Raw genomic sequence first — 26,428 nt, 5'->3', positions numbered from 1 at the left:
CCCTCATGGAGTCCATGGGTGATCCCTTCCCTCAGGTGGCTTTCAGCCACATCTTTGCTCTCAGGGATGAACTATGAATTATTTGTGTAATTCTGGACAAACCACAAGAAATATTGGGGCTGGGAACTGAAGTAAATAAGAAGAATGTGTATATATATATTTAGTAAATGGTCATGACAAAAATAACATCAGAAAACAGACAGTGGAAGGAAAGATACATATTTTGGCAAGAAAACTGTGTATTTTCATTGTATTTATGACATATTAGTTGTACATTTGAAGACATCATTCAGTTTAAGCAGGAAAATTTCACTTTGTTTACTCTTTTCAAGACACAAAAAGAGGTCAAAAGGCTGATCCTCAGTAGCTTATTCATGTTACCTAGAACAAAACAACTGGAGGTGAGAACTGAACAAGGATCTCCCCAGGGTGAATCTACAGACTAATTCAGCTCTTTTAACTATCCCACCAAAGCCTGGAAAAAAATGTAATTCATAGAAGGAGTCTTCAAACAGAGGGATGAAACTGAACATACTGAATTTAGAAATATTTAAGGCAATTTACCAGTTGATGGTGGTCAGCAGGGGTGGGCTGTTATAGTAGTTTCACTGCAATATTTGTTTTGTGAGGGAATAGCTGCATGAACTTTGGTACCATTAGTATTAGTGGCATAAAATGCCATCAGATTAATAGGATTTAGGAGAGAGTGGCAGAAAACCATCAGTCTGGGAGTTCCTGTGGGCATAATGCAGTCAATGAATTCTCTGGACCTCAGTTTTCCCCACTATCAAACAGGTACAGTCCATCAGGTTGGTGAGAACTCATTTTTTCTCAGATGCTGCTTTGAATTTGGCATCTGCCATGGACACGCAGTGTATGTGAAGAATGGAAGAATCATAGAATGGTTTGGGTTGGAAGGGACCTTAAAGATCTTTTCACTCCAATCCCCCCTGGCAGGGACACCTTCCACTAGACCAGGGTGCTCCAAGCTCCATCCAGCCTGGCCTTGACACCTCCAGGGATGGGGACCTCAGACTGAGCTCATTTTGAACACCCCTGGCACAGGCTGGACATGAAATATCTGGCAGTAAACAATCTGCACACTGAGCATCCAGAGGGGAATGCTGCAAGGCCACTGACTGCAGTAGAAATGTGGAATCATGGAGTGGTTTAAGCTGGAAAAGACCTTTAAGATCAGTGAGTCCACATGTTTGTGTTACACCATAATTGCTCAGCTTGTAAATCAAACAGCACAACAATTAGCATGTGGCTGTTCTGCACACACCTTAACATCCCCCACTCCACTGAATCCTTTATATGGAAAAATTTGCCTCTTACTTTAAACAGATTTAAAGCAAATTTGCCTCAGATCGTTCCACGCTTGCCACATCTCCAGGTGTTACCTGGCAACGCTACTGCTCTCACTGAGCAATCGGAGGCTAAAACCCTTGAAGTGAAGGCACCTTTGTTCCACCACTGGATTCTTTGGAAGTACAAGGCATTGGAAACATCCCAAAACCATTTTTCCATTTGTAGAATGAAGAATCTTTTCTACTGAGTTGTTATAACTGGATCCACCACTACAGAAGTTGGGCGTACCTTTGCCATATTTTCTACATGGGGTATGAACATATATTTCTTTTCAAAAACATTTATTTCCAAAAGAACAGACTGACTAGAAAGCTTAGGATTTAAGAACATTAAAAATGACAAGAGGCTGGGAATGAGGAGAGCAGAGTACACTGCAGTGGGGCTATTTCAGCCTCATGTGCTCCTCAGGAGACCTCCTGTCCCAAGCCAATGTCACATTTTGCTCCCAGCAGGGTGACCGCAGAGGAGAGGACCTGGTCTGGCCACTTGGTCACAGCTACCTAAGGCAGTCAAAAAGTTCAGTGACTGCCTGTGGTTTCAAATCCCAGAACCTGTAAAGCACAAATACAAGTTTCAAATGTGAGGCTGTGACCTCTCCACTCACCAATAAAACATGCCCAAAGTCATAATAAACAAAACATTACAATTCAGGGTGGCAAGGCATAAACCAGTCATATGTATTTTCTTTCTGGCCACTTAAGCAAATCTTAGCCTTTACCAAAAACTACCTCGGTGAACTAAGTTAGCAAAACAATCCTGATTACAACATAGGTTAAAAAAAATAAGTCAAATAAACTTAACCTAGAGTTTCTCATGGGATGTTTTATGTTCTTGTTGTTGCAGAGTGGAATATGGGCCAGGATAAACATGGAAGGGACACAAGTGTGATAATATAATGACACCTTTTACTAGCTCAAAGACGAAAAAAAGAATAACAGAACTCTAGATAAATCAAAGGCCTTTTTTCTTCACTTTCAAGATGCAGAAAGGAAAAACCACAGCTTGTATATTCCTGACAGTAATCATCTTGTCAGGAGCATGAACTCACGTTGTTCGTTTTTCACATCTCTGGATAGCCAGTGAGGGAGGGGGAAGGGGAGAAAAAGAGTGGCTTTGTAGGAATTGAAGGAACTGACATCTGGTTATACAAAGATACAAATTTCCAGGTCATACTTAACAGCATGAATAATAAACTGCAAAGAGTTGCTGGCTACTTTCAGAGTGACACTGTGGTAACCTTGTTAAGCTGTTTTCCCTGGGCTACCAATGGAGCCCCAGCCCATCGCAGCCAGGGCAGGAGCAGAGGCAGAATTTTAGGAAACACTTTTGCAGGAGATAAAGATGGGCACTCTTGTGTATCTGGGGCTTTTCACAGAGGGGACAAGATTCAGAGATGCTGGAAAGAAAAGAACTGAAACCAAACAAACCCAAAAAAACCCCAAACAAAACAAACAGCGCCCAAGAGGAGATAAACCCACGGATAAAAGAGATGTGTTGGCAGTCTGGGATCTGCTGGCTATTATCAGAGCTGGTGCAGTGAATTAATGATTTCTTTTCCATCCTCTTACATCTTTTTCAGCCCCTGCCATCATTTGTTATAGCATCCTTACTTTGTTACTCAGATTGACAAAAGGGGAATAAACTTTATCCTGCAGGTGTTTTCAGGAGAAAAGGTCTTTTCCCCAGGAACTGGATACTAGATTTAGTGAGTAATAGCTATTCTTCCCAACAGTTCAAGGCACTGTAGTAGCAGGCGCTTTTTGCCTGGGTATTTCAGATATGCCCACCTATGTCCTAAACAATACTGGTCTCCTGTGAACATATATTTTTCAATGTAGGAAGTATTTTAGAGCAGTAGGCTAGAAAGTCTATTAAAGGATCTATCACTTCCGTTGGCTTTAAAGGATTACGTTTTGACATCTTTGGTGCAGACAGACCAAGAAGCTTAAAATGTATTTACACACAAGCACCAGATTAAATCCATTTTACCCTTTCTAAGTAGATCTCAAACTTCCTTAGCAATAATGGCATTTTTTTTCAATTGACTAAAAAATAAAAAAAGGGATTAATAGGATTTAGGATGACTGGAAAGAAGAAGCAATCTCTAAAGGAAATTTCTGGATACAGGCAAGGCAGATGGAAAGAGGGGGTTTTCCTAACACTTTGCTTCTTGTTAATACCCTTCTACCTTCATTTAGTGCAAAACTACAAATCACTTATTTCCCTCAATGTTAGTGTACAGATATAAAATACAGTTATTATTACATATGTTTGTGGTTGCAGACATGCAAAGAGGGGAAGCATGAGGAATGCAGGGAGATATTTAGGAGGCAGCCAAAGAAAGGCTGAAAGGAGCAGGAGAGAAATAATCAACTAATCAGCTCTATCAGGATGGGTTCAGCAAGTGTTTGAGAGGGGCAGGGAGAGAGACTGGTCCCATGCAGGGACTGCAGCAGCTGACAGAGAAGCCACAAGCCCTGGTTTGGGCTGCAGCACTGGCTTTTGACCCCGTGTCTCTGCTAAGCAGCATTTCATGGAACAAGACGTTGCATTTTAAATTTTTTGCTCCAACAGCATTACTCTGAAACACAGAGGCACAGTAGAAGAAGGAGAACAAAAATCTTTATTTATACCTGGAGCAGTTTCTGTGTTTTCCACAGAGGAAGGAACCTCTGGACAAAGTGGAAGGGCTGGGAATGTCCCCACGGCGCAGCCCTGGGAATGTGTACGACCGCACTGCAACCCAGCCGCAGACGGGCTCGGGCTCAGCCGCCCTGCCGAGCTCCAGCACTCCAGGAAAAACCTTGATGAATTTTAAAAACGGCTGGAGAGAACATGTTCCACCTCCACAGATTGCCTGGAAGCCTGGACTGTAGCACAGGAGTTACCCCATTTCCAAGGACCGCAGGGAGGATAATTTTGCTGATGCTGGGCGTGCCCTGGCTGATTCAGTGGTACCCAGACAGTACCAGGGAGAGTGCCTGGAGATTGGGAGATAGTGGCCACAGTGAGCTGTTACCTGCAAGCACTGCAGAGAGAAACAGAGTGTCGGCCCTCAGCTCACTCCCACCCAGTTGCTGCTCTAGCTCTGTAAAAACAACTAGGAGGGGGAACCAAATGGCAAAAATGCATGCCTTATATCCCTTAAAATTGCTTTTCTGCATTTATCCTGGTCTCTGGCCAACCAAACTATTATTTGCTGCAGTAGTAAAATGAATAAATATTAAATCTCTTTAGGGTTATTTTTATGGATTATACAGATTTTAGTTAACAATTACTCTGTCACTAAGGCTAACATGATTTAGATGTTCTCTTTTGTGGAAGGTTCAACAGATGCAAAAGAAAGAGAAATATATGAGTGATCTGTAGCATTATTTATTGTAACAGCTTTGGGTCATTCCACAGGTCACATATTTGCTTTATTGGATTAGCAGTGAACACATGTGTGCATCACACACACAGAGCAAATTCTTGTCTCTTTTGGTCTGGCTTTTTGGCTAGGTGGCAAGAAAACACCATTTCTCCTTTACCATAGTGCAACACTGACAGAAAGCTTTACCCCAGCACCTGCCAGCCTCACCCCAAATCTCTGCCCAGCCCTCCTTCAGCCATGCACAGGTGTCCCCTTCTTGTCCCACCATGGTGCCATTAACCTGAGCCACTCTTTCAGCCTCCCCTCCAAGCCATTCATGCCATGTGGAGTGGGCAACTTGCTACAAGTCACAATCCTGGTTTTGTGAAAATCAAAGAAAAATCTCCCATTTCTGGAAGGAGCAGCTGCCCTAAATCTCCGTCACCGGTGCAACTCTTTAAGAGCACAGTAATTCTCCACCAAATTGAATCTTCCCTGACAATTGGCAGCACATCAGAGACAATTCACAGGCATATTTTTTCCCCTTTCCTAACAGGAAATAGGGCTTGTGTTACATTTACAGTGACCTGGAGCTCCGGGGGCAGACTAATATCTCACCTAAACAAACAGACAGTATTTCTTCCCCGATACAGGCAGATGGGCTGAAAGGGAAAGCTGACTTGGCTGTGGCCTTCCCAGCTCCCAGCAGCAGTGTGGGAGGCACCAACAACATGCAAACCTGTGAACACCAACACAGGGATCCCCGACACAGTGCAGGATAATGGCTCTGAAAGTTTGGAGCTGTAGGTCAGCTTTTGCACTTGGTCTTTGTTATTTTTTTTATGAAATGACCATTGTATCATCTCCTGTGGGCCTCAGGGGCCTGATGGTGTGAACTGGGGGGTTCATTGCTCAATCCATGGTAAGGCAGAGAGGACCCAAACAGCCCCCTCTGCTAAACCTCTCTACCTCCTTGCAGTCTGCAGCATTTCCCCAGGAGGTTCCCACTTGCCTTTGTGGGGACAGGGAGATAATTCTGGGCTTTATTTGTGGTGGATTTGAAAAAGCAAACTCCAAACTGTGTGAAGAGACTCTGGGGGAAAGTAACTTACAACAGATGTCATGATTGTTCAATGTCTGACTGACAAGAGAGCCCTCAGAAATAATAAACGCCTACATGTGCTTGCAAGACAAATAGTATTCAGATACTATTTTTCTTGGATTTCCCTGCCCTGATATACTACTGTCTGCTTTGCCCTGAAGCGAGAGCCTGTTCATCCCTTGTAAAAATCAGAGAAACAAACCCAAACTGATGGGGAAATCTCCCGATTGCAAAACTCCACACCATAAGTGCATCACACCAAGCATGCACACAAAAAGCAGAAGTGAAAAGAAGTTTCAAACCCATTAACTCCAAATGCCAAAGGCAGCAGAAAATCCTGCATGTTTCAACAGCTCACCTATCCCAGAAATGAGATTCACCTCTCTGCTGCCCAAAACCCCACTCAGCTTAACAGGAGCTGCTGTTCTGGAATAAACAGGCTTTGCTTCAGATCCTCAGCTTCCGCCAGTGTGCACAGGATCAGGCCTCACGAAGTTCCCATGCCTTTAGATAACCAAGGAAAGCACAGTTTAGAGCTGAAGGCAACATGTCTCCCATATCTCAAATATTTTTTGCTTTCCAAAATACGATGAAGAGCTAAAAACTCTGCAGCTCCTCCCCTGCAGATCCATCCCCTGTGGAATGAGGGTGTCACAGCAAGGCGGAGGAACTCCCCAATAGTTCCGGGAGAGCACCCATGTGAAGGAGTCTCTGTGCAACACCTTCCTGGGCCTTGACCCATCCCACAGGATTCCTGTCTGAATCCAGTATAGGAAAAAATGCACTTCAGGCTGCTGAGAGCCAGACAAAGTCTGCCTTTCTAGACAAAACCAGAATAGTGGCAGGAGGAGTGAAATCTGAAGTGGGATAAATGTCTGTAGCAGAAAATATTCTCTCAGGGAGCAGCAGAGAGACGGTGTCAGGCGAAGGAGCGATGCTGCTGGAATGACTGGCTTTGGGCTGTTGTGTTGGCTTTTCAGTGAAACCACAAGTCTGTTCATGTCAGGCACAGGCCTTTCTCTCCCTGGTTATTTCCAGGAATCGGCCATCGGCAGTTGACAATTAGAAGAGCAGCGTGAGAGCTGTGGCTGGCCAGTCTCCACAGGTCTGAGGTTCTTGGTTCACTCTTTTTTGCAAGAGAAACAGCTGTTGACCTTCGGTTTTCTGTGTCACTCATGGCCACGGCGTTGGATGGAGATATTTTAGGATGACCATGTCTGTTTACACCAACAGTTACAACATAACCCCTGCAAATCTCACTGTTAGGTGGACAAGCAATGTGCTAGCCAGCCATCACTCCTACTTGCGTGGATACTCTCTAATCATCCCCTTCTCCACTTCTGCTAGGCCAGGGCTGAATTTGGGAAAGCAACTGAATTTTAACTCCCTGAATCTATTTTGGGGCCCCCAAAACCTCCTGCTGAAGCTCCGTGAAACCCTATGCCAGCCTCAAACGAGTGAGAATTTTCTGTGACTGCATCCTGTGGTTTCAGCTGGTTTTGCAATTAAGTTTGTGTCCTAGTTTCGTTCTGAATTTCAGCTGATGCCATGCTCAACTCAGATAAATCAGAACCTTAAAATGAAACTCGACCCTGAGCCTCTTCTCTGAACTGTTGCCCTAAACTTTTTTTTTGTTGTTACTCTCTTGCCCACCCCACTTCCAGTCAGGTCAAACTCTCCCCTAGTCACTCCTCTTTCCTTTACGGCACAAGGTGTCTCTCAGGGCGTTTGGAGGTGGCTACTGGGCCTTTCCTTCCCAATGCACATTAATCAGTGGCGTTGCTTTCAGTCTTCATGCACTGCTGGAAACACAAATGCAAGCAGCTCTGTTCTCCATGGATGATCATGTGCTGATGGGGTTTGAATGCTGGGCCCAGTATCCCCCAGAAACCCATCTGGTGTGCACACATTGGCAACTGCAGCCTGTGCATCAGGAGAGCTCAGCTGACATGACAGTGTTTGTGCAGCCTGAAAAGCACTTTCTTGTCTTGTTAATAGTCCAGAGCATGAAAAAGTAGAAAAGATAAACAAGCATTAAAATGAAGAAGAGTGGTCAAGTGGCTCACATCTTTCAAAGGCTCAAGGGCTTCATGCCTTTCCAGGAGCCTGAGGTTGAGAAGCTGAAATCTGGGATTTAATCTAAAGCTGAGAAATGGGAGGTCAGGGGGAGCAGGCCACTTGTATGCACCGAAGGTTTGGAGATGCAGTTGTGTGTGCTTTTGGTTTTGCAATCGAACGTGTTGCCTCCATCTGTGTAAACAAGGAGCAGAGAAAGTTAACATTACAGCGAAAATACAGGAGAGGGAAAGAGGGCTGAGCAGGTTTTGGCTGCACAGCAAAGAAACTCAATGGGATTTCAGCTTCAACTCAGTCATGTCCTCTTTCCAATACAAATGATGAAAAAAGGGGCAACTGCCCAACAAAAGGGGGAAAGGGGAAAGACCTTTTGAGGACTGTACCAGCCAGGCCAGCAACATGACCTGTGAGAACTCAGTTTGATTTTTATCTGGTGGGAAGTGTGCCTGGGACTCTAAATAATGCTGTGTTGTGTGGAATGTTACACAGAGTCCCAGCTAGATGGGGTCCTGAGTCGACACAGCTGGAGGGAAAACGCTGCAGGAGTCCCATGCAAATAAATAAACAGATATAAAAAATTCAGCGCCGTTTGGATATTTATAGAGGTTTTGTTATTAGGTACATGAAAATAATGCCCAGCAGCCAATAAAGTCCTTAGCTGTGCTACCTTTGTGTAACTAGTGATCTTTTAAGTATTACCTCTGTATAAATGCATACATTTTTTCTCAGCCTTATCCTGATCTGCCTTGCCCTGCCCAATATTCCCCAGCATTCCCTTTGTTCCCCAGAACTTTTTTAGAGGTTCTCTCACCTATACTTTCAGGTGCATCTTATCTGCCAGACAGGACACTGAATTTGTTCATTTTGCTAAAAAGCTCCCGCCAAAAAAAAGCATTTGCCTAAAGCTTGTCATGTATTAATTAAAAACTCTGCCTAAATAGGTAATCAGAAGTGTCACACAAAGAGTTAATAAATTTTTAATAAAGCAATTTTTAAAAGTCAGATCATCGAATCCTGTGAAATCTGTGAGTATCTCAGGATGTGGCTAGATTGCAGAGAAAAGGTGCCCCACTGCAAGGTTTGCATGCCAGGCACTGTGGTGCACATCCCTGTTGGATTCACTGCAGATCCTTTCTGGCCTGTGTTTCCTTAAGCAAAACTTGGTTTGAGGGAGTCAGGGGGAGCTCTGCTCCAGCAGCAACTTCCACTCAGGAGCTGCAGGGGCCGGGGCTCACATCTCACCCAGGGCTACTGGATCTGCTGCAGGCTGCCACGATGGAGTTTGGCCAACTGGAATAAAAGTAAAATATCATTCCACAGTATTTTTTTAAATCTGTATAAAGGAAATATTAATGATGGATAAACAGAAAATGTATTCAGTGACTAGAATAGAAAGATTGAAAAAACTTTAGGAGCTCTTACAAGCAGCTGGCATTGGCTCAGGCTGTGTATTCATCGAGATACGAGAAATCTTTGACAACAGAAAAGAAATCAAGTTGTGGAAAAGCTGGTAAGTTTCCTTTTCTTAGCTTTGAGTGTGGGCCTATATATGGTTTAATTTTTTTTTAAGCTATCAGATAATGACAGATGCACAAAGCTTTCCCTGTGACCCTCTCCCTCTCACATACACCCCCCAAGTCAGATCCAAACCGGATAGTGTGGGCAGAAAAATGGGAAGCAGATAGCATCTGGAGCTGTAAAACTAAACACAAAAGAAAGGAAGAAGAAAAATCACACACCAAGTGTTCAAGTAAGTGTCTCCTTCCCTCTTCCACCTTTTTTTTTGTTTGTTTTTTGGTAACTTGATGGAAATTCAAATCTCAAAGCAGACCTTTGGGACGGAGAGCCAGGGCAGGAGAGGAGGAAGGAGATAACCAGCACTTTCCTAAGACCAAGTCTGCTGCCTTTTCACACAGGTAATTTGTTGAGAGGAGCTGGGCAATGTCTTCTCTGGGCAAACCTGCACTCCCTAAAATAAAGAGGAACACCTGATACCATCCATGGACTTTGATTCCACACTTAAGCGAGGTTCTTTACTATTCAATATCAACAGCACTTATTATTTTTCTGCTTCAAAATTGCTGGGCAGTGAGTCACAGAGTGAAAAAGAAAGTGATGTGATTTCTATGACTCATCTTGTACAGGCAGTAATACAAAAGGTGTAAACAATGTATTATTGCTGTCATTCCTGTTGGCATCTTATTAAGAGCATTATGGAATCCATTGGATTCCTCTATCACATCCCAGTACATCTTTGTGTGTAGAACATACATAAATTATGAAAGTACTTGAAACCAACTTAAGGTCTTTTTTCTCTTATCTTTTTTTACGTGTATCAAACAAACAAACAAACAAACAAAAAAAACAAACAAAAAACCCAAAGCAGATTCAATGAAAACTCAGAAAAAACTCAGAAAACATTTGAAAAATCAGAAGTCAAAATGAGATTAAATACTTCACGCCACACAAATACACGAGATTTTTCCTGCCAGCCTAACTACGTGAGGAACCAGCCCTGTGCTCTACCCTTTTTATCCCTCTTAGCTGTGTAAACTACTTAAAACTGGAGGGCACATGTCACTTACACTGACATGCAAATCATTACTGCTTTGTCTGCCAGGAAATTTGTGTAAACCAATGCTGAGTTCAGGTTCATTATATTGACATTTTTACCAACAAGTAAATTGAAAGGTTACATTGTTGACATACCAGATGTTATGCAAACTGCTTTTCAACCCATGGTTTTCATACATCTCTATAAATAAATAAATTAGACACTTACAAATGGTGTGTGAATCAATATATGGTAAATCACCAATTTATATACACATAGCAAAAACTACTGTGTGTAAACCCCATATTTCACACAATGTCAAAACCCCCTTTTCCACCCAGTACTTTTCATTTTCCTGAAAATAGCTGTCATCTATGTAAATGTTTTCCCTCAAGACCAACTGTTCTTCATGGTAAGAACAGTACACGGAAACCTGGGTGCCTGAATTAGCACATGGTGTTATCAATGGGAGTTAAAAATCCAAGTGAGAGTTAGGCTACAACACAGCTTTAAGGATTTGAGTTTATGTAGTGAACAGAGTAGATTTGCATGTGATAATTTCAGGAACACTCCTTTTTTTAATATGGATTTGCTCCAGTTTGGATTTAGCCTCGGGATATTTTGACCCCCTCCTTCTGCATTTTTTTCTCCCTTGACTCAAATAACAAAAATGACCAAAATGCTATTTGTCCAATGAGATACTCATGTGAGACTGTTCTCCCTTCTTGGTGATGCAAATGACCTTGGAAATCCAGCCTCTATGAAGTACATGAGGCTCAGAACAAAACCACAAGGGTTTATACTGTGATTTTAAAATGGTGCCTCACTCCCTCGGTTTCAGGACTAAAACCAAGAGGGCCTGACCCCAGCTTAGCTTACAGAGGACTTCAGGTACCTCAAGCTCCACTACTCCAGCAGAGAAAATGGTGTTTGGTCCTTGTTTTGTCTCCTACTGAGATCATTATTTCTCTAGAAGTCCCCTGCAGTACCTGTGATTTCTTGCCATGCCCAGTTTCCAATGTATGAATTTATCGTGGTGTAAATCAGGGCAAAACAGACTGATATCCTAAATCTCCAGCTGCAGAGAAACAAGTTTTATTGGAATGATGGTGCTGCCTTCTGCTAGTTGCCTCATCTCCTGATCAGAGCAATGTCATAACAAATCAGCTTTTCTGTAGGACCTTATATACATTCAACATACAGACAGAGAATGGTCTCAATACACTTCAAAAGACTCCTCCAAGCTGGAAGAAGCCTTGATCAATGCAGACCCTTCTCAACCAGCTGTGACACAGGACTGTATCTTTCCCACTTTATAATTCTTTGCTGAGTGCTCATACTGAAATTGTTTCATAACCACATGAATTTGGAGTTTTCATTTCGCCCTTGGAAGAAATGTAGAGCCTGGCACACTGACAAGTATAACAGTGTGTAAAAGTACAATTAACTTATGCTCCCACCCCATTTTTTTACATTTCTAAGGAAGCCCTGCGATTTCAGAGTGATTGTTTTCACTTCAGAGCCAGCAGCACACGCTCACTTCATCAGCAGTGCCGTGCAAAGCCAGCACGTTCGGCCACCGGCACGAGCCCCTGGCCCAGCGCTGGGCGAGAGAGCTCACAGCACATCCTGCTCCTTCCCCCAGCAACAGGCGTCCCTAACCAGGGAAATGGTAATTAGAAAGGCCACGTGGAGTTAAATACGGTGATAACACACTTAGGCACCATAATCCCTAGTTTTTTTCTTAGTACAACCAACTTTTTCATTTCAAAATGTGGATTTGTCTATACATAAACAAATAGCACCTTAGAGACTAAAGATCAAACAAAGTTTTTCAGTATGTTTAAGTCAGGTTATGCCCACGGATGCTGAAGCTATCTGCTTGCCAAGTATTTTGAGATCTTGAATTCTCAACTCATGTTGATGAAACAGACAGCTAAAAAGAAAATGGTTTCAGTCACTCCATGTTAAGATCCCAACACTACAAATGTTCATGAACTTTGGTATTTACCTGCTTTCCAAAGACAGCTTGGGAGAGCAGAGTAATTGTAAATATTTGCAGAATATGGCCCCTTTTTTCTGACAATGACAAGCCCTGTGACTGAGACAGAGCAGCGTGTGAAAGTGGAGCTTATTAAGGCAAGAAACTTTCTAATTAGTTTGAGGCTGTTGAATGAGCAAGGCTGAAGATCCCTGTGCTGAACATGGGTGCTGTATCAAACCACTGCTTTGAATTTGGTTCCCTGATGACTTCAGCTTGCTGCCACTTGTTTCCCCAAGGTCTCAATGACACTATGTAGAGCATCTCACTAGCATTTCATCTTCTTCCTGATGAGTGTAGACTCCAAAAACTCTTTGTTGATCTCCCAATACATCTTAGTATTTGCCTATTTTCCTTTTAGTCATGGTGGTAGGGACCTGTCTTTGGCAGCTACATGTAGATATCTCACTAGTAGGTGGTGTTAACACAGATCAGAGAAGCTTTCAGATTTAACCACCCTCATATTTGCCTCAATAATCTCAAGCCAAAAAAAAACCCCAAACCAAACCTCCAAAGTTCATCTGTCTTAAATTCTCTTAGAGTTTGCTTTAGATATGCACCAGACTTGTCTCTTCTAAGGGAAAATACTTTAAAACCACTATCAAGCTGACTGTCACTTCAGAACCACCATCCCTTGGATCATGAATGGCGTGAGGCTCCAGCCAGGTCTCCCGTTTCCAGCAGCATTCGATAGCACTGCACATGCTTTGCCTTTAGCACCAATCCCATACAGACATTCTGCCAGACACAATCATCTCTAGCTAGCCTGGCAACTTGCAAACTCTCCCAGGCACATGGTCTGGAGAGCCTGGCTGTTACAAGAGGAACGTGCAGCTGCAGAGCAATGGATAAAATTGCACCTAAAAGCAGAACAAAACACCACCAGGCCCGAGCCTTTGCTAGCTCTCTTTCACAAGCCTGTGCCCAGATCTGTGCAGGGTTGTAAAAACTCCATTTAAATACATGGATAAATCAATAAAAGTATTCTGCCACTCCCAAAAGTTGCAAGGGTCACAAATTAAGAGCAAAACACACATATATTCACGGGAAAGGCAAAGAGGACTGGGTAGTTTTATACCGTGATGCTTTGCTCTGTGGATTCTGACTATTTTTTAAAAACGGATTGTTCATTTTTAATGGAGATCTAATGAAACACCCTTAAGCCCTCCGGTGGTTTGCATCTATGGTTAGCAAGCCAAATACCAGCATGTTTTGTTTCACAAGTAGCATTAGAGATAAGAGAGGGTAAGATCGTGCCCTGGTTTTACTAGGCTGTAAGAGGCACTTAGGGGCCATACAGTCTCCTGCTTGGCTGCCTAAAGCCCACTCTGGTCATTAAATAATGTGAAAGGCTTATAATACCAGCTGGTGACTAATCTATTCCCTTTGTACAAATGTTTTACATTTGTCACTATAACCACTGCAGAGAGACAGCTCTGCTCTCCTGAAGGCTGAATCTTGCCCAGAATTCTTTTTATTTACTCAAAACTGCACCCTTACAAGTCACCACTTGCCAAATATTATCACATCACGATGAGAGCTTACAATCTGTAGTAGGTATAATCAAAAGATTGTAGTCACAGGATCTTTATGATATCAAGGTAACATAAAACATTCAGCAGCAAGAAGGAGTGGGAAAGGTGTTAAAGAAACTCTTTCTTTAAACTACTTGAAACCACACATTCCAACAGAAGTTCTCCTCAGTCTGCAAATGGAAAAGAACCCCTCAGTTTTGTGTGCAGTGAAAAAAATAATAAAAACAAACCAGTAGAGCACTGGGAGTAGAGATGCACCACAGACGCACCACAGCTAAAGTTCTCTATTGTTCAAGTCACAACTGAGGTCTGTCAGACACTGACTCTGCTTTCCAGACACATGGGTTCATTTTGTCCCATATTTCATGGTTTTAACAGATCACATATGAATTGCACATGAGAAGCACATGCATCAAACATGTCTCTCTGTTGGTTCAGAGCCTCTTCCCTCTTATTAAAGAAATAATATTGCATTCTTGGACATCCCAGGACATCCATGGGTCATCCTAGGTGAATGGCAAATTATTTCACTGAATGACTTCTCCAAATGAGTTTGTGACTTACACAGTGAGGTACAGCCCAACAGTGAGTGTGAACCTGGACTTGACCCTGATATCCTGGAGAAGGACCAGCAGCCTTCATGTTCTAAAGAAATTTTAATTGCTCACCTTCCACTCTATGTGGTCGTTTATATCTTTTCTACTGGCCTACTTCCAAGTAAAGGTCCAACTATTAACCTTGCTTCCAGCACTTTAACTGCACTTCTCGGGAATATCAGCCACACACTGTCCCATCTAATTCAGAGAATACAGATTCCCTTTTTCCTCAGACCCTTTGTCTTCCTGGCAGCAGTATGGACACTTTCATATTATAACCCCTTAAAAAGTTAAAATTTCCAAGTAACAGATGATGACGCTTTTCTTCTACTTGTGAAGGTCAGCTTAGGACCAAAGAATAGTACAGCCCTTGTCTTGAGTGAAGCCATGTCCTGTCTTTGCTAGTATCTTAGTATATTCAGGAAGGGAGGAGAGACAAGATTGATGCCTAGAGCTGCTCGAAGTGTTAAAGCAAAGATTTCACCAAAATCTCATTTCTCATCAACCAAAATGTTACTCAGCTCAGTGTAAGTTGCTGCAAAATCTAGATGTTTAAAATACCCCTCTCAAACTATAAAACATTTAACTGTTTAGTTTTCAAGTTTTCAGAAGGAAATATCTTCATTTTTCATTAATAGTTTTAAACACTGATTTTTTTTTTTTAATTTCAAGCTTAAATAAAATTGAATTAACAAAACCAATTAAATGAACAAAAATTAAATTCAATTTCCCATTTAACCCCGGAAGGTACTGACAGCTTTTCAGTTCACACACTTTTTAAAGACAGATTGTTTTGAATGCACTCAAAATTTTCTTCACAAAAAAGTTTTCTGCTTGTTTTCAGAACTGTCAGAACATAAAAAAACATGGCTGCACCAGTAAGTTCCATGACTGTGAAGGACACAGGCTCATGTATCCTCCAACAGCTGTATTCCATCTACTTCTCCTACTGCAGCTTTAGTTTCCTATTGGTTTGGCAACCCCGAAGGTCCAGAATATCTGTGGACAACATTAGGCACGAGAACATAGGTAGAATTTAGTCTGCCTGAAAACAGCAGTGAGTTCATGGACATTTTCCATCTCCTGCTGGTCTTCCGGGAATGGTGCCACTCTAACCTACCTCTTCCTCCTACCTCTGTGCAGGACTCTGTTCCAATGGTACACTTGGGCTCTGCAAATGCATAAATGTGCCACAGTGGTGCCAAGGAAGAAGCCAGGACTGGCATCAGGTGAAGGGAAGGAGAATCTTGCCAAGGGAAAAGAAACCTAGAAGTGATGAGTCCATTCTCAGAAAGAGAGCGCTGAGATGAGGTGGGATGGGATGCTCTGGTGACAAAAGGAGATGTGACTCACAGGAAAGTCACATGAAATATAAACGTGTTGCCCAATGCTCCCTGCTGTGTCCGGGGATGGCTAATTTCTCACAGAGGTATTACCAGGAGGAAACTCTGCTGGCTGTGTGTGGTCACCTCTTCCCTGAAATCCAGAATTAGAGACTGAAAGAGGAACTGAACAAGATTCTGTGAAATCTGTCCTTTTTCCCAAACCTTTCCTAATGTTGCACTCTTTGCATCAAGCTCAGCTATGGAGCTCTCTTTTGTGACTTACACTCAATATCTATTATCATCATCAATTGGTCCCAAATCGAGAACTCCTCTGGAATAAATCTGTTGGAAAAATAAATGCCAAATCACATTCTGTCCAAGAAGCTTAATATCTAAATGTAGGACAAGAGAGAGACAGAGACAAACAAACAAGAAATAAAAGAGATCTAAAAGAGAACAACTGTGATAAGCAGGAGTCCCAGCACATCGTGTTCCCTGGCATTGCCAGCTCCCTTTGTAGGCATCATGGCAGGGGAAAACTTTATTCTCTTGGTCCAAAAATAACATATATTTTAAAAGTCTTGTTATAAATCTGGTTTGATCAGACATGGGATCTCTGGAATGAGAATAAACACAGGCTATCTTACCAGACAAATAACTCATTGGATGTTTATCTTTGAGCTGTTTTTCCCAAACAGTTTTATAATCTACACACACACATATTTAATTGTATGCTTTACATGAAATGGCATTCATGCTGTGCCTTAGCCTCATCATGAAAATACATTTTCTGGATAATTGAGACATTTTTATAAAAAAAAGATTTTGTGACTTGTAGTGGACCTGATCTTGTAGCAGTTTCTGGCTTATGAGGTTATGGGGATCAGGCCTGTGCTGCACCTCCTGTGTTATGAAGCAAAGACCTTTCTCATATTAAAATAGGTTGAATTAAAGAAGTCAACAAAGAACCATAAATGACGCCATCAAAAATTATTTCTAAGATAATTCAGCCCAAACTAAAGTTGGTGGAAATACTCCAAATAACATCAGTAGAGGCAAGTCCTAAATATAGCACAGAAAATTTTATAAAACAGAAGTGTTGGCGTGTTTTATTTACACAGCAGAACTATAATTTTTAAATTCTTTGAGATATTCATATGCAAGGTCCAGTCAAAGTGAAGGCTCTGTCTCTACCTGAATCACTCCTAGAACTCGATGTGACTTGGTCTGTTCCCATACATAGGAAGCACTGATACTCCAGACACAGGGGAAGAGGTAAATTTAATCTATTCAGTGCCTTTCTCATCCAAGGCAAGAGTGGAATTACAGGGGAGGAAATGAGGCGAGCCTCAGCTCAGCTTGCTGGCAAGAGCATCTCAGGCTGTGTGGGGTAGGAGACGGGAAAGCAAAGAGGCCTCCTGAGGTTAAACAGCCACCAACAAATTACTGACCTCCCTCAAACTGGAGGAAGCAGGGAAGAGAGGGATTTGAAGGGAGACTGAAATTCCTGCTCAAATTAGCAAAAGGATGATGCAGTTTAGATGTTACCTTTTCCACTGGGCAATACCTGCGGGCACAACACACAGCACCCTCAGGCACAGGGTGGAATTGCTGGGGCTGTCCTGTGCAGGGCCAGGACCTGCACATTGATGATCCTTGCGTATCCCTTCCAACTCAGGGTATCTTATGATTCTATAATTTATGATAACACAGTGCAGAGAAATCCAAAGACATCTCAAATTTTTTAACTTAGGTCTGCAGATAGATATAGATCTAAAAACCTTCACCTGGCACTGCAGTGAGCAGAGGCTATTTTCAAAAAGTACAGTGGCTCCCACCCACAATGGAACCTCCAGCACCAAAACCTTTATTGGAGATTTTAGTTTAATTCTCCATAACCTGTAGCTCAGGACACTAAACCATTTTCCTCTATGTAACCTATCCAAACCTGGCTCTGAATAGCAGTGAATTAAAGTGTTTACCATCAAATAATAAGAGTTTGGTGGCGGAAATAAGCTGCCAGTAGCATTGATGAGGCCTCAATCAGGCAGAATTTAGCAGGGCTACCAGCGTTGCCCAAGGCAGGCTGGAAAAAGGACTGTCTGACCACTGCTTCCCTGGGGACCTCCAGGGAAATGAGATGTATCTCATGAGCTTCTCAATCAGCAGAAATTGGAAGAAAAACAAATAAAACAGTTGGTGGTCTCAACTGTGTTTCTTGTGGGCAGTCACCCATGTTGCAAAAACTTTGCTTGTGATGGGCACTAATTGCTCTCCCTTGTGAGAGATCTTAGTCAAGAAGTCAGAAGTGAAATTAGAACAGAGAGTAAAGGTCAGGGTGACAAAAGCATTTAGGTGCCTTGCCCCAAACAAGGAGCTTGAACATCCAGCAGAACCAATGGGAAGGCTGGTCCCTACGTAGGAAAAGGGACCTGGACTCACCTGATCCACATTTAATCAAATTTAGGTAATCACTAAGTTGCTGTTTCAAGGTTTTCTACAAAGGAGGAAGAAAGGCATCTCCAAAATCAGATCAGAGCTTCTATGGGACACACAGCTTCCCTGAAGGTGCCCATTTCAAACATCAATAGAAAGAAAGATCAGCCCTAAAACCTCAGGAAACTGCCCAATCTGAGGTGTCCTGAACCTTGGCCTGTGTATCTACACCACTCTGCAGACCAGCCCTGATTGTAGGATCTCTCTCACCTCATCCTACTGCCTAAAATACAAGTGTTGAGTTTAAGCTGGTCTTCCTCATGCTCCCTGTTGGGAACCACTTCTCCATTGACCTAGATGGACCTTCCACCAAAATTTGAGGCTTTGAGCTTCTTCAAACTGAACTTGGTGTTTGCTCTCCTCTGCATGGTCTGTGAATGAACCTCAGAGCTGTTCCCAGGTTGGAGAGGAAGACCTTGAATTTTGGACTTGAGATCTTGATTTCTGAATCATCAGTGAGTTATCAGAAGGTGCCAGACTGAGAGAGGTACACAACCTCTCTGCCATGAAACTCATGGAGAAGTGTACAAAGCAGTGTGAAAAAGCAGTTCTGAAACCGCACATTTTCAAAGAAACCAGATGAAACAGGCAGTGATTCTCAAACCCAAATGTTAGTTCTCTAATCAGAAAGCAGGTCACTGTGTGTTTCTCATGAAGAATATATTTGTGGTAAACCATATAGATGCAGTTTCTAAATCAAATAGAGTATTTTCATTTCTAGTGAGCTCAGTACATACATATGTCTTTTTCAGTTAAAAAAGTGTTTTTAATTGCATATCTAATCTTATTTTCAATAATTAACATATAACTTTGCTTATAGAATTGAGATTTTTAGAAAAAAAATTGTAGGAAATACAATTTCTTCATGTTTATCCTCTGAGGCCCATATGTATTTAAGAACAGATCCTAGATATTCTTCTCATTACAGAGATATCCTCAAAACTTAATTTTAAGGAGTTCCCAATCAGAATCTTGATCTTGAGGGATCATGGGGAGCTGGCAGAAGGTTCTCATGAAAGACACTGTGAAATGGTACATACCTGATGGCAAGAAAGGGATATTTGGTGTGATGTGGACAAGCCCTTTGAGTCATCGCTGCAGCTTTTCCCCTCTGAATGTGAGGCATAATCCTAGGTTTTATTCTTCTGTGTGTCCCCTGCAGGAATAATGTAGAGTGGCAAATCTCCAGGCAAGCAAATTAAAAATTGGGCTACGTCACACAATGTCAGAGGCTACAAAGAAACAGAAAACAGAATCAAATTAAATATTAACAGTCAGATTAGATATGACAAAACTGGTAATAGGGAATTTTATTGAAATCAGTTTAATATTTCTAAGAAGATATCTCGTTGGTATCTGGTGGGGATGATTTTCTAATGTGATATTTCAATGCTCAGAAATGCCAAATGTTTAAAAAGTCACCGATGGTGGTGTTTCAGTGGAAAATGTTGACATTTTTTCACTTGAACATCACTGATTCTTGGGGAATATTTTATTCTACAAGAGCTTTCCAAGACTTAGCCAAGTCTACATACTACCCTCGAAAGGAGAGTAGAAGGGGAAGGGAGACATTCTTAGAAGAGCAAACAGGGTTTAGGATAACAGGAGCGACTTGATGCTGAGTGGGAAGGTGAGTTTGTGCAGTAACTGCTCTGATCTGAAATGTAATGTCCAACCCCATCTCCTTTTTAACTTCAGCTCAGAGCGAGTGTCAGATCCCAATGTAAACTTTCCCATCTGTGTTATTCTATTTACTGAAAGGGAAAGGGATTAGTATGTGTACTTGTCACATCTTTTGACCTGTTGCACACTGAGACCCAAGGTAATGTTAAAGCAAACAGCATTCTTCTCCCTCTGCCAGGATAAGCAGGGCACAGGGGTGGCGTTTTGTGAGAAGAAAAGAAAGCCAGACCACGTAAAACAAAGTATGTACCCTGTGCAAAAATAAATCTTGGACGTTGAAGATTTCCAAAGGGTATACCTTAAACGGGGTGAGAGAGAGAGAGAGAGAAAATATTTGAGAGGAAAGTTCCCTTCCCTGCCAAGCACCAGATGGAGGGCCTTCCCACGGAAATAGCTGCAGAAGACAGATCGCTGACAGAAACCTCTGCCAAGAGAAGGGGGTCCCACTCACTGTGCTGGTAAAAGCTCAGTGGAAGAGAACAGAATCCTCTGCCTAAAACTCGTGCTCCAGAGCAGGGGGGTTGGAGAGTGGCACAGCACCCTTTAACAGCGTGGCCCACCCCGCAAAGGAGCACAGGTTTTGGAAGGATTATATGCTTTGGGGCTTCGTTCCTTCTTTTCATACAGATCCTGGTTTTGCCCTCACTGTGAGTTTGTAGAGCACATGTGCACACACACACAGATGTGCCTAATGGCAACAATAATCTGCTTTGCCTCTCCCTTCCTCTGCATTTTATTTCCACAAGGCCTTTGCCATGATTGGGACAAGATGAAGTGTTGGATGCTGACACTGATAGAGAATCCATTTGGGGATAGAGGGTTTAATGAAGCTGTGCACCAAAAATCTCTTTTTCAAACATTTCAGTTAACTTGGCACTAAATTATTCATAGAAGAAGAAACTGAGGGCTTTCTGCTCCTTCTGCTTTTTTCCTGGATGTCTCTGATTCCTTTGTAAAAGTCCATAGGAGTGCATGCACTTTGTGAAAGAAGAAAACAAACTCATCATGTCCAGGACAAACCAGTCAGTTCAGCAATGAGCAAAAAGGCAATTAAGTGTAGTGCTATCACAGAGAGCCAAAGGAATGGGACAGGATGACCTGGGCACAGTGTGTTATGAGAGAGGCTCTTCCAAGCAGGCCTAGCAGGTATGCCCTGCTACCTCAACATTTGAACGAGAGCCATTATATTACTGTTATGGCCAAGGCTTGAGCATCTGATGTCAACAGAGTAGACAATTAATACGAAATATTAGCCACAACTGAGGCCCAGTTCCACTTTTGGATGGTTTTCCCTGCTTACAGTGCAAGAACAACATCAACAAATTAAATTGAGTCCAGCAGTAGACTATCAAGATAGCAAAACACATGAGGAAGAGATGAGGGAGGTGAATATTTTCAGCCTGAAAAACCTAAGTTAAAAAAGGGACTTTAACTGGTGTGTTCTACTACTGATAGACGGCTACACAGGAGATTGAGTCCAACTTTTCTCAGATACAGTGAAAGGATAAAAGGCACCGATCACAAGTTGCAACAAGACAAATTCCTACTTCATTAAAAAATAAATTGAAAGGAGGACAGTTAAGTTCTGGAATAGGTTGCATAAAAAGATGGTAAAACACCTAACCTGGCAGATTTTTATAACTTGACAGAACATGGCCCTGAGAAACCTTAGCTACCTTTGAAGTTGGCCCTCTTTTAAGCAGGGGCAAGATGATCTACAAATGCCAGTTTCAATGTGAACTAGTCCATGATTCTGAGAGTACCAATTATAATTTTTGCATTGATACAGACAATCACCTTCTGAAATCCCCATCTCCTACCTCAACCCTAATGTCCTCCTCTAAATGAAAACTTTTTCTTTTCACTCCTGCAAACCAGAAAAGCTTTTCTGGAAATAGAGAATGCACCACCTGCCCTTTGTGCCTTCATGGCAGGGTTTTTAATTCTCTGTGAGTATCAACATCATCACCATCTATGACAAAGAGGTCACCAGAAAACAGTGCAACAATATTAGCAAAAAATTCCCTTGAAACACAGAGCATTTCCTCTCACTGGCAGAGCCATAACAGTAGGAGTCTATAGAGAAGACAACTAAGGGTGACATGCAACTTTCCTGCAGTGACAATTAGGGGTATCAAAATGAATTTCTTAGGGAGAGACAAAGAGGAATTTCCTGATTTTCCCTGGATCATTTTAAAAGGAAATATTTAGCAAAACATTAGGCAAAGCTGGGTTAAAGCTATAGAGAAACTCAAGGGAGATGGCGCATGGAGTGCAGGGAGTAACACTGAGCTTGTCCTGTGTTGTGGGGTACCAAATGAGAACCCAGACACTACTGCTGGGATCCGTCACCGTGGCTAATGGTGTTCGCCGAGCAGGTATTAGCCCCTCTCTAGAAAGACTACTGAACCAAAGTCTGTGGCAGGCTGTTATAATAAATGCAACCATTTCAGTGCTGTGATTGGAAATGTTTACAGGATGATATTTTGTCAAGACAAAGAAGGCATTTTTGGGAGGCCATGTGGCCTGGGTCATTGGTTTGCTGAAAGATAGAAAGCGATAAGAGCCCTGACACTTAGACTGTCTTATCCCTTTTCATGACTGGAAGGACCCAGGCTGTGTTATCCCAAATTTCCTCATGCAGCAGCATTACCTCCTCATTTTCTTCTCAGTTCCTGAATCATCTTTATGGACTTGTCTCAGAGCAGTACATAAACTGCCCCATCCACAGGCTAAGGCTCCACATGCTGTGCAAGCACAGGATGCAACCTTGACACCACTTCCATGGTGCCATCCTTCCAGAAGAGACATATACAGTGGTATTTGTGCAAATTTATAGCCTGATACCTCTAAAATGACATTTTCTAAGTTCATTGTAAATGCACTGGCTGACAGAATAATTCCAAACACGGTCTTGACAATATCTGTGCAGAAGTTCCTGGATTTATCTATCTCTGATATTAGGTATTAAGAGGTCTAATTACCCAAAGCTGGATATGAACGTGCCTGGGTTCTAGGCTTGATATTCACACAAACAGACTGTCCTTTTTAATCAAGTAAATGGCTTTTTTATAGCTGTGTCTTAACGTACATGTAAATATGCATGCACATAAATACAGAAACACACACGCATGTTTTTGTACTCCAGATAAAGAGGAGCAGGGAAAAACACATCAGGGCCCTGTTTCACATCACAAATTTCCAGTCTCCTGAAACAGACAGACAATACATGTTTTCTCCAGGATTATTCAATCTGTGTACCAAGTCAGTGGCTTTAAAAAGACCCCCAAAAGTTCAACAGAACTTACTAGGACTGCTCAGCAGATTTCCAGTCTAGTTCTGTACTGGACAAATGAGCTGCCTAACACACTTTAAACCTTAGATAAATTTCTGCTGATTTTTTTTTTTTAATTCTGTCTGAAAAGAATATTAGTTCAAGGACCAAGTATTTGTAGCCCATTTGGTGGTGTTCTGACACCAAAATGCCGATATTTCAACTACCAGGGCTGAAAGGCTGAAGGATGCACACACCTGAGTGCACACAGATAGGCACACACCCCCCCAAACCCTGCCCTGCTCTGCCTGCAAGAGACACCTGATGATTTGTCCTTATTTAGTAGGAGCAAAGTAAAAGGAAAACATGGTGTGGGACATTTTAATGCTTTAAGCATTTCTATTTACTCATTTAAATAATGTTGCAGTTTCATAAATCAGGATTGTTCAATACCTTCTTTTTCATTGTCTATTTAATTTAACCACAGTTTATGTCTTCAAATTCTCACTAACAATTCTTATCATCTGCTTTAGGTCATAGCTGGTGGGGTCTGAGGTCTGCACAGAATGGTGACATTTCTGATAAGAATATCTTCAATTTTTTATTCTTTAGAACAGGTGAACAAAAGGATCACCAAAGCATTGCACAAAACTGTTGTAAAGATAGAGACCTTTCTTTACAGGGAGGAATTCAGATCAAGTCTCTCTCTAAAACAGTAAGTAATAGTGAATGGCACTTGTAGGATCACATAGGTTAAAAAAAGAAGGTTTTTTCACCTAAGTTGTGAAGGGTAGCAAACTGCAAATCATCCACTGGCTTCAGTGGAGCTGGGGTTTTACACTGAGTGTTCTGCAGAGCAATATATCCTCTGATTGCCTGAGTGAGAGCAGTACAGGTCTGGTTTGCACTTGATCTTCCCTAATTTTGCTCATCACCCCCCAACCTTTGGGTACCACTGAACTCAGTGTAGACCCTGCTCTGTCACCATCCTCCCTGCAATCAGTGCTGCCCACACAGTTGATATAAATGTTAAATTAAAAGCAATTGTGCCAGTGAAAAATAATTTCAGATTTGTCTGTCTACCTTACGTGGACACGGGTGTGAATAACGCAGAACAAAAGTAGAGTTCATTCAGCATCAGTCTGAGTTTTGAACCATGGTACACCATGATCTAGAAGCAAACAAATTGCTATCACTTTGCTTATTCCTTCCCATTAACAAAGTCCATCTACACCAACACAGAATCCACAGAGAAGTCTTTAAAAGGAAAAAAAAAATCAAGCTAAATCAACTCTCAAATTCCCATATAAACTGAGTTTAAGAGTGGAAAATTTCTTTTACCTATTCTTTGGGTGGTACAAAAATCTAAAATTCCTATAGCCCTGCTTCCCTGGGCCAAGTCAAACAAGGATATTGTCCTTTTAATATCTTAAAGGCTCTGTTTTCTTGTAATGCCAAATGCAATATTTTTTTGAAAACACTACACCAGAAGTTTCCCAGCTGAGAAAACAGGCTGGTGAAAAATGGTTTCAGAAAACGAAATAAACCATGCAAAAGCTGTTCAGGGTGTGTGTATGAAATGAACATCTGGATTTGGCTTGTTAAACTGCCTCTTTTTTTTACCTCTCCCCCCCTTTTCTTTTTCTCACAGCTGTTCGAAAGAGTCCTAAGGGCAAAGAGACAGGTCAATGGACTGGGTTACACCTTTTTTTCCTTTCCTTTTTTTTTTTTCCAAACCTCTTTGCACCTACGCAAGGAATCCAGGCCACATGTGTGTTTAATAAGTAGGCACAAACACAAGAGAGAAAAAAAAAAAAAAAAAATCTCAATTCCTGTTGGTTCTTAGGAGAGACACTGAAGGAAAAATAAACTCCGGATTTCAAATTTTCTCTCTCAAAAAAAGAAACCTTATGGTTCCAATAAAATATTTCTTTAAAAACCCAATAGATGTGTGTTTTTTTTTTTTTTTTTTTAAATCATGGTCTTTGCAGAGGATATCTTTTTCTCTGTTCCTTTAGAGAGGAATAACAATGGGTTAATTCCTCACCTGCTGGAGCAAGAGGAAATTATGAAATGCCAATGGCCTGGGTTCACCAAACTGAGTCTTCTTATAGCACATAGGAAAACAGATACATACATTTATATTGAGTGGGTTCTTACTGAATTTAAGGCTGCAACTTCCCCAGTCCAGAAATGAAACAGAGAACAAAAGGAACTGGGAAATGATCTGGAGGTGAGATTTTCTGAGCAGCTGAGGACTCGCCTCTTACTCCTGCCAGGATGTCCCTGACACTGCTACAGCCATGGCCAAGAGCAGAGCATCTTCCAGCTGTGACAGGGCTGTAGGAAGCTCCCTCACCTGGCGCTGTTAGACAAGGTCTAAGAGTTCTGTTAGGTCTGACCTTAGCCTTGGGTCCAATGTCTTTACCACACATCTCAGCCATCAGCCAGGGCTGCTAAGATCCCTCCAGTCTGCTGACAATGACCTGCATGTAAATACCCCATTCCTTTGGGACAGCCACAAGGCACTGAACCCTCATGGAGACACCCATGGAATGAGGCCACCCAACCTGAGCAGTCACTGACAGCAAACCCACCCTCTTTATCTGAGGGTCTATTTTCTGCCCAGCTATTAACAATTTCTGTGCTCCCTGTGCACATTTCCACACATAGCATAGAATGATAACATAGTTGGAAGGGACGCATCACAATCATCAAGTCCAACTCCTGGCCCTGCACAGGACACCCCAAAATTCCCACCCTGTGCCTGAGAGTGTTGTCCAAACACTTCTTGAACTCAGACAGGCTTGGTGCTGAGCAACTGCCCTGGGGAGCCTGTTCCAGTGTTCACCCTCTGTAACAATTTCTTTCCTGATCCCCAACCTAAACCTCCTCTGACTCAGCTTTTCAGCTTAGACAGAAGTATTGCACTTGTGGGTTGATCTATATAAATACCCACCTTGGGCTGCTCAGAGGCTTTGCACACACAGATGGAAGAGTTTGTGACTCTTGTAGAAAACCTG

The 26,428-nt window shown here is 42.1% G+C and overlaps 1 long non-coding RNA gene across 17 annotated transcripts in view; it reads right to left on the bottom strand.

Annotated features, from left to right (window-relative positions):
- Positions 1 to 956: 956 nt before the first annotated feature.
- Positions 957 to 26,428, bottom strand: part of LOC121672864 — an 81,732-nt gene continuing 56,260 nt past the window's right edge. For 13 of the 17 annotated variants that reach the window (XR_006019048.1, XR_006019047.1, XR_006019049.1 and 10 more), the window contains 2 exons: positions 19,489 to 19,680; positions 4,725 to 9,191 (listed from right to left, as the gene is read on the bottom strand). This is a non-coding gene — a long non-coding RNA (uncharacterized LOC121672864). Of the gene's footprint in view, positions 1,923 to 4,724; positions 9,192 to 9,228; positions 9,871 to 13,565; positions 16,104 to 19,488; positions 19,681 to 26,428 lie in introns of those variants that run through there. The other 4 variants (XR_006019059.1, XR_006019053.1, XR_006019060.1 and 1 more) reach the window with 4 other exon arrangements.

Source organism: Corvus kubaryi, unplaced genomic scaffold (genome assembly GCF_017639235.1).
Source record: "Corvus kubaryi isolate FWS band 111438036 unplaced genomic scaffold, C.kubaryi_AGA036_p1.0 65018, whole genome shotgun sequence".
Lineage (NCBI taxonomy): Eukaryota > Metazoa > Chordata > Aves > Passeriformes > Corvidae > Corvus > Corvus kubaryi.
The sequence above is the reverse complement of the archived record's forward strand: the minus strand, read 5'-3'. Positions and strand labels throughout refer to the sequence as shown.